This window comes from Salminus brasiliensis, chromosome 16 (assembly GCF_030463535.1).
Source record: "Salminus brasiliensis chromosome 16, fSalBra1.hap2, whole genome shotgun sequence".
Taxonomy (NCBI): Eukaryota; Metazoa; Chordata; class Actinopteri; order Characiformes; family Bryconidae; genus Salminus; species Salminus brasiliensis.
Window position 1 is genome coordinate 15,565,035 of NC_132893.1, and position 8,684 is coordinate 15,573,718.

The following is an 8,684-nucleotide window of genomic DNA, read 5'->3' on the forward strand; positions in this document are numbered from 1 at the left end:
TTTTCAGTTTAGAGAGTCAGAAATATTTTTATTCAGGTTTAGGAGGGACTTTTATTTTGACAGGATTTCGTTCGCTACTCTGTCAGTGTTGCTAGCTTCACACTGCTAGCTCGTTGCTCGGGTCTGCAGCGGGACCGGGGAACTGACGCGCCTTGAAACGTGATTGCGTAACGAAGCGTCACTTCCGGCGTTCACGTGATCTCCGGTATGTTTGAGCGCGTGTTTGGACGCGGTTCTGCTTTAGAAGCTCGAGCTGTGATTCTTCACAGAGCGTCGAGCGACCGGCCCTCCTTTACAGCCTTTACTCTCAGCTCTGTCTCCTTCCTCTGAGACAGCTGCTGTGGTCCTGGAGCTCTCTGCTCCCTGTGCTGCTGTACAGCTCTCTGTCTCACGGAGGGTCGTCGTCTCCTCTCCCGCACCGGAGAGGGCCTGTGGGGGCGTCCGCGTGGCCTTGAAAAAGCCGAGGACTCCTCCACCTCCACCGCCGGTTTTCAGCTCTGCTGACCGGTTCGAGGTCCTCGGAGCCCAAAGAGGAACCACGGTCTCCTGTTTTCCAGCTGCCCGTGTGCTGGACGTCGCTGGTCGGCTTCCCTTGGCGCTATTCTCGGCCCGACGCGGAGGTCCTGAAGGAGCCCTGCCGCTTCAGAAAAACCCAGACGAGAGGATCATCGTCTTCAGCCCCCTGCCCTCCTACCGACGAGTGAGCGAGCCGCTTCCCCAGCTCCTCTCGCTCCACTGCTGCTGCGGGACAGGTCCGTCCACGCTGACTGTGGAGAGAACTGGGAGAGCTTTCGGCTGTGTCTGGTCCTCTACCGCAGAGATGAGCTCCACCCGGTCCGGTCTGGGTCCGGCGTTCAGGTCAGTGAGCTGGACAGTGGGCAGGTGAGTGATTTACATGATTTACTGGATTTAATAATCATTTTTTCTGTCATTTCTCTGCTTGTTTTAAACAGTAATAAATCAGTGTCCCTCATAGTGTCTCGGACTAACCCTGCAGTATGGAGACTGTCTGTCCTCCACATGGTTTATAACTGGAGCTTCAGAAAATCTGCTTTAAAAATCTTATTAGAATTGATATAAATTCTTTTACTACACCATCATTTAATACTACTGCTCTTAATGATATTCAGGGATTGTGCTGCTGCTGCCTCCATCCTAAGAGTAGGAAAACTGGTAAATTATCATCAACCCAGATTATCAGTGTTATCCTCCTGATTTCAGTGTAAAGCCATTTTCATCTAGAGAACGTTTCTGCTCCATCTACAGTTTTTAATCTTAGACCCTCCTTCCCCTCACTGCATGCTCAGCTTCTGGGAGAGGGGTCAGAGTAAATGTGTAATATTCAATGAGGGAAGTCCTCTCCTCTTTCATAGCATCAACCCAGAATGTTGATTTAGCTGAATCTCTTTAAAGCTCTGTGGTTCATTACAGACCCTGTAGCAGTAGTCAGTGTTGGTCAGTGTCTGATCTCCAATATCTGAATCAGTCAGCTAAGTACTGAGGTGCTTTCCTCTCTCTCTCTTTGGAGAGTGTGTACTATCACTCAGTAGCTTTTATGATTTCATCCTTAGTTTTTAGGAAGTTCAGACTGCACCTGAGTAATCCTCAGTAAACACCAGAGTGGATCTACTACCCTCTTTTGCACACTGGATCTATAGGAGCAGCTAGGTCAGTATGTACTAGTTCAAGTACTGTTGTAACCATCACCACTGTGATCATTGACCACATTCAGGTAATAATGCCTGTTCTCTTTAATGGGGAACTTGGGACTGTTTTTTCTGGCTGTTTTCGTCACGTCCTTGGTGAGAATTCAGAGGCTGTCCCTGTTTCATTCTGAACGCATCGACTCAAGGTTTATCTATTGCAGTTACTCAGGTAGAAGTGGTCGTGACGGCATCACCACAATTCAGTTCAGTTCTATGCACAACCCAAACCTCAGATTTTGAAGCGAAATGCTCGACAGCTCGTGTTTTCATTGATAACCTTCCAGAGTGCTCTGTCTAACTGACCACCGTTTGCGTTTCTGTCTGTGTTTAATCTCGAGGAACATGGTGACCACGGTGGAACGACCTCTCCAGACGTCGTCAAGCTTGACCAGCAGATCCAGCTGCTGTTGTAGAGGCAGTCCAAACTCACCAGACTGAAGACGAGGCTGGAGGCTGCATGAGACTCCTTCACTTAGGCAGTCTTAATTCCAGCACCACTGGTGCTGAGGGCTCCTCCACCACCACGGTTTTCACCCCTCCTAGCCAATCAGAGGTCCTCAGATTTTCGACTTAATGTGCTCATCACCGAGGACAGCTCCTCAGGACGGTGACTGTGGAGATCTTCTGTAAAACACTTGAAGGTATCTGAGCCCAAAGAGTAACGCCACTGTCTCCTGTTTTCCAGCTGCCCGTGTCCTGGCAACGCCGAGCAGCTTCCCTTGGTGTTGCGGCAGCATGACTGTTCAGCACCATCATACTTTTCTTTTCTCTTCCTGACGCAGCGAGGTCCTCAAGGAGGAAGTTTGTGGACACACAACTACGTAGCTGCAAATACGTGAAAAAATGAGCTTGTGGATTTAATTCAGTTCAAAGGATTCAAACCTTTGATCAATAAACAGATCCTTTATTTTTCATTTTCCCCTTTTTTCTCCCCAAGATGAAAAGGCCTCACCAATGGTAGACGGGGTGAAGGTAGTTCATTAGGCTGTATATAGATCATTCATTTAGTGGAAAGGCTCTTCGAATCTGTAGGACAGGGTTTTATTTTTGTCAGTTGCAGTTCTGAAGCCTTCCACCGGCGTATAAAGAAGAGCGGAGCAGAGTTCTGTTATTCCCTACTTTTGCGGTTTTGCTTTTATGCCTTTGAACTCTTCAGCGAGTGTGGACTTGAGTTCTGACCCGAGAAGCTCAGAGATGTCCGTTTTCAAAGCACAGAGAATCTCTTCATCCCTCCATGTCTGTTAGCCTAGATGGCGAGGTTGATCTGCTGGGCCTGTTTGCAGTGTTTCTTCCCTTGTATGGAAATTGTCTGAGATTTTTAGCCGTTATACAAACCAGTGTGGAGTTTTTGGCTGTAGATCCAAATTAGTGATCTTCTGAAAACTTTCTGATGACTTCTTAATGTCCTACAGAGCTAAATTTCAATCTTTTATGAACATTACAGCAGAGCTCACCAAACTTTACTCCATTACCTGCTCGCCCCTCCATGATAGACTTCTGACCACAGTGTCATGTTACATAGAGCCTTTATTTATAGATCCTGTAGCCAACACACTTGTAAATGAGTCAGTGTGTTCCTGAGACAATAAATACACACCTGTGATCATGTTAACCAGCAGCATCACAGCTAGCTTACTGTACTTCATGATGGAACGTCTGAATAAGCCAACATTCATTAAGCTTAGCATCATATCAGACTTTGTACGTTTCAGATCCATAAACACTTTTCTTAATCATAGACCCACCTACCCACCACTGTGTGTTCAGCTTCTGGGAGATGGGTTGAGGCTTCATCTTAATTCCAGCACTAGCAGCACGGCAGACACAGAAGGTCGTCGTCTCCTCTCCTGCACCAAGAGGGCTTCCCTTGGCACAATGCTTCTCCACTATTCTTCTCCTGAGTTCCTGACATTGGTGAACTGAATAATTGGCAGGTAAGTAATATTACATATTTTTTTCTATTTTAATAATCATTTATTGTCATTTCTCTGCTTGTAATAAAATGTAATTTATTTTATTACTGCTCAGAGGCTGTTGCATTTCCTCTTTTCGTCCTTGTGGGGGCGCTAAAACCCCATAGTTTAACCTGTGGAAACGGACAGAGGCATGTTAAAGCTGGTGTCTTGCTAGAAGCTTTGAGTGGTAATTATTAGCTTTGTTTCTCCTGCCTGTTGAGCGTATACACATCTCTCTCTGAATGAAGTCATTTAGTAGCACTACGATATAGACCTGGAACCTTTCTGAACTTTTATTTAATATTCATGTATTCTGTTTATTTCAGAGTCTTTATCCCCCCCGTGGATCTATAGGAGCAGCTAGGTCAGTATGTACTAGTTCAAGTACTGCTTTTGCTCGTGCATCAGGTTCTGTTTCTACTCTGAGCAGATTTCTCTTGTCTGCAGACTTCACAGTTCAGTTTATCAATCTTACCCTTGATCTTCATGCTTTATCAGGTAATAAAGCCTATTGTACTCTTTAATGGTGAACTTGGTACCACTTTTGTGTCTTTGTCTTCTTTATCTGAGCCAGTTGTTGTGATGCTTGTGCTCTCTTCCACCGACTGAAGACGAGGTGTGACCGTCTTAATTCCAGCTCTACCAGCGAGGCAGACACAGAAGGTCATCATTTCCTCTCCTGCACCTGAGAGGGCCTGGAAATGTCAGTGTGGCTGGGAAAAGTTGAGGACTCTTCCACCACCACAGCCGTTTTCACCTGGACATCGCCAGGTGGCTTTGGCACCATTGTTCTCCACTATTCTCCATCTGATGCAGCGTGGCCCTGAAAAAGCACTGCCGTACTCTTCTGTCCTCTTTTCGGAAAAAAAAAAAACAGACACTCGGATCATTGCCTTCGGGCCACTGCTGGCTGTGGGATAGGTCCGTCTGCGCTGACTTTGTAGAGAACTGGAAGAGCTTTCGGCTGCATCCGGTCCTCTAACACAGAGATGGTCCATCGTTCTCTCCGGGAACATCAAGAAGGTTTAAGGCCAGGACTGACTGGCCCTTACCAGTCACACTGTCAGGTTCGTGAACTGCGTAGTTGGCAGGTTAGTGATTTACTTGATTCCACCCATTTATTCTGTCACGTTTCTGCTTGTATTAAAAAGTAATATCAGTGTCACTCATAGTATTTCAGACAAATCCTGCAGTATTGAGACGCTCATGGTTTGTAGTTGTAACGTTGGAAAATCTGCTTTAAAAATATTATTAGATTTTGTAGGGACCAGTGGTGGCTGAAGGGGCCAGTGGTGGCTCAGCGTTTAGAGCTCCTGGCTATTTGACAGCGTTGTGTGTTCGATCCCTGGGCTCGGCAAACTGCCACTCTTGAGCAAGACCTTTACGTACTTTTGCCCACCGCTCCAGGCACGTGTGTGTGTGTACACAGCACAGCTGGGTTACAGAGGGAAGCCAAATTCCATCAGTCAAAAAATGTCAAATGGTGAATCTGGTGTTCTTATCTTGTACGTTTTGTTACTTTAAAACAATGCGCAGAGAAGCAAATCAGACTACCACAGTTTTGGAGGTTCCACCGAGATTCCAATATTCCTCTGGGTCCAGAGTTTTCAGAGACAGCATCAGAAACCGACAGAGGCGGCCGCCGTCATCCCAATGAGTGATTCTGAGTCAATTCAGGCGCTGTACTGACTCTGAGACTCTGTACCCGAGGTGACTGTAAGTAAATTAATTAGACCGCTTGTCTTACGAATTACGGGTCGCCATATTCTTAGACCTTCAGGTTACTTTAACCAGGATCCCTTTTGATATTTTAATTTTCATATTTGTTTTAGACCATTGACTTTTTGACGTGATCCGGACTCAAAGGACGAAGATGTCCAAAGCAGCAAAGAAACACTTAGAAACTTCAGTACTTCAGTTCAGTAGAGACACAATTCTAACAGTGGATGTTTCAGGCTTACAACTCACAGAACATTTCTGCAGTCCCGTGAAGGTGAAATTGGGTAATACCTTTTTCAGTGGTATGAAAAAGTTTGGGCACCCCTGATAATTTTGATGATTTTCCTTTATAAATCATTGGTTGTGCTGATCAGTAATTTCAGTTAAATATATCATAAAGCAGATGAACACAGTGATATTTGAGAAGAGAAATTAAGTTTATAGGATTTATAGAAAGTGTGCAATAATTATTCAAACAAAATTAGGCAGGTGCATAAATTTGTGCACCCTCAGAACCTCAAGGCTGGACTACTGCAGCGCTGTAGGCTGGAAGTTCAGGTAAATCTCTTCATAAGCTCCAGCTTGTTCAGAATGCTGCTGCCAGGGTACGAACTAGAGCTAGGAAATCTGATCATATTAGTGCAGTTCTTTCATCCTTACACTGGTTACCTGTTAAATTCAGTACAGATTATAAAATACTTCTAACATTAATCTCTCAATGGTCTGACCCCACATTATCTGGAGGAACTTCTTACACCTTACAACCCTCCACGTACGCTCCGCTCGCAAGATGCTGGCCTATTATCAGTCCCACGTATTAGAAAAAACAGTGCAGGAGGAAAAGCGTTCTTTTATAAAGCTCCCAACTTTGGAACAAGCTCCCTGTTAATATCCGGGAATCAGACACACTCTCAGTCTTTAAATCTGGATGAAAAACTTCTGTCTTTACCCCAGCTTTCAGAGAACTCTCCAGTTCTGTGTTGTGTCTGGCTCTGATTACATTTCACCACTGTTCTGTGCTGCTCTGATTACAGGCTTTTTATTACTATTATTGTGGTTGTGTCTCTAACTATTTCTGCTACAGGTCTTTCACTAAACGTAAAGCTTGTTCTAATCTTCATCTTTTTCTCTCTCTCCCCTCATGTCCTGAGCTTCCTGTCTGGAGCTGCTTGTCTGGAGTTGCCCTCCCCACCCCCACCGGATCTATAGGAGCAGCTAGGTCAGTATGTACTAGTTCAAGTACTGCTTTTGCTTGTGCATCAGGTTCTGTTTCTACTCTGAGCAGATTTGTCTTGTCTGCAGACTTCACAGTTCAGTTCATCAATCTTACCCTTGATTGTCATGCTCTCTACTGCATAATGTGAAACATCATAATTACAGTGAACAAGGATTTCATGCTGTTTGAATATTGTAACACACTGCAACCATCACCACTGTGATCATTGACCACATTCGGGTAATAAAGTCTATTGTACTCTTTAATGTGGAACTTGGTACCACTTTTGTGGCTTTGTCTTTATCTGAGCCAGTTTTTGTAATCCTTGTGCTATCTGCTCCCTGTTATTGCGTTTCTGTCTGTTTCTGTCCGCCTGCTCAGGTACGAGCTCTCCAGGAGGTTGTCAAGCTTGTACGGTCGATCCAGCTGCTGTTTTAGAGGCAGTCAAACTTCACTGACGAGGCTGGAGGCTGCCCGTGACTCCTCTAACGTGACCATCTTAATTCCAACACTACCGGCGCCACAGACACAGAGGGTCGTCGTCTCCACTCCCGCATCTGAGAGAGCCTGGAACTGTCTGTGTGGCTGGAAAAAGCAGAGGGCTCTTCCACCACAGCAAGTTCTCACCTCTGCTAACTGGTTCAAGGACCTCAGCTCTTCACCTGCTCCGGCACAGAGGAAGACTCCTCAGGGCGGTGTTCTTACTGTTGAAGATTCTTCTGTAAAACCCTCAAAGTATCGACCCTAAAGAGTAACGCCACGTTCTCCTTTTTACCAGGTGCTCGCTTCCTGGATGTTGCCAGGTGGGTTTGGCACCATCGTTCTCCTCCTGATGCAGCGTGGTCCTGAAGAAGCACTGCCGTACGCTTCTGGACACTGTTCGGGAAAAGACCAGAGATCAGGATCATCGTCTTCAGCCCCCTGACCACTTATAGACCAGTGAGGGAGCCGTTTCCTCAGCTCTTCTCGCTCCACTGCTGGCTGTGGGACAGGTCCGTCTGCTCTGACTTTGTGGACAGCTGGGAGAGCTTTTGGCTGCGTCTGGTCCTCTACCTCAGAGATGAGCTTCACCTGTGCCGCCTGGGGTCCATCGTTCTCTCCGGGAACATCAAGAAGGTGCCAGGCCAGGCCAGGACTGACTGACCTTTCCCAGTCACAATGTCAGGTTAGTGAACTGCATAGTTGGCAGGTAAGTGATTTACATGATGTACTTAATTCCACCCATTTATTCTGTCACTTTTCTGCTTGTATTAAAAAGTAATATCAGTGTCACTCATAGTATTTCAGACAAATTCTGCAGTGTTGAGACGGTCATGGTTTGTAATTGTAACGTTGGAAAATTAGCTTTATAAATCTTATTAGAATTTATATAAATTCTTCCATCTTTCAGAGTACAAGCAGTTCTGCATTGAGTTTGGGCTGTTAAATATAGTGTGGCAAAAAAGTATTTAGTCAGCCACTGATTGTGTAAGTTCTCTTACTTAGAAAGATGAGAGGTCTGTAATTTATCATAGGTTCATTTCAAATATGAGAGACAAAAAAAAAAAAAAAAAAAAATTACCAGCAAATCACATGGTAGGATTTATGAAGAAATTATTTGTAAATTATGGTAAATAAGTTTTTTCTGGACTAGTCAAGATTTCTGGCTCTCACTGACCTGAAGCTCTTCTGTCCTCCACTTGTTACCTGTATTAATGGCACCTGTTTGACCTCGTTATCTGTATGACACCTGTCCACTGCCTCAGTCAGACTCCAAACCTCTGCTTAAGCCAGTACATGTCCAGACCCGTCTGAAGTGAACCACCTTAGTTCACTAGATCTCGGTGAAACTAAATCAAGGGTCTAGGTCTGTTAATTACATTGGTGGGGGTCATAAAATAGGTTCACACAGGGTCTCCTGGAAGCTGAGTTTCTGTATTTATGATGAACTTAAAACTCTAATTGTAAAAATACAGGTAATTTCTGAATATGGAGTTATAAAAGCTCATACAAGTGTCCAAAGAAACACAAAGGGTAAGAGTAAATGTAAAAGATTTTAAACTGGGTGCTAAGCAGCCAATTATCAGTCAATTTCACTATTTAAAATTC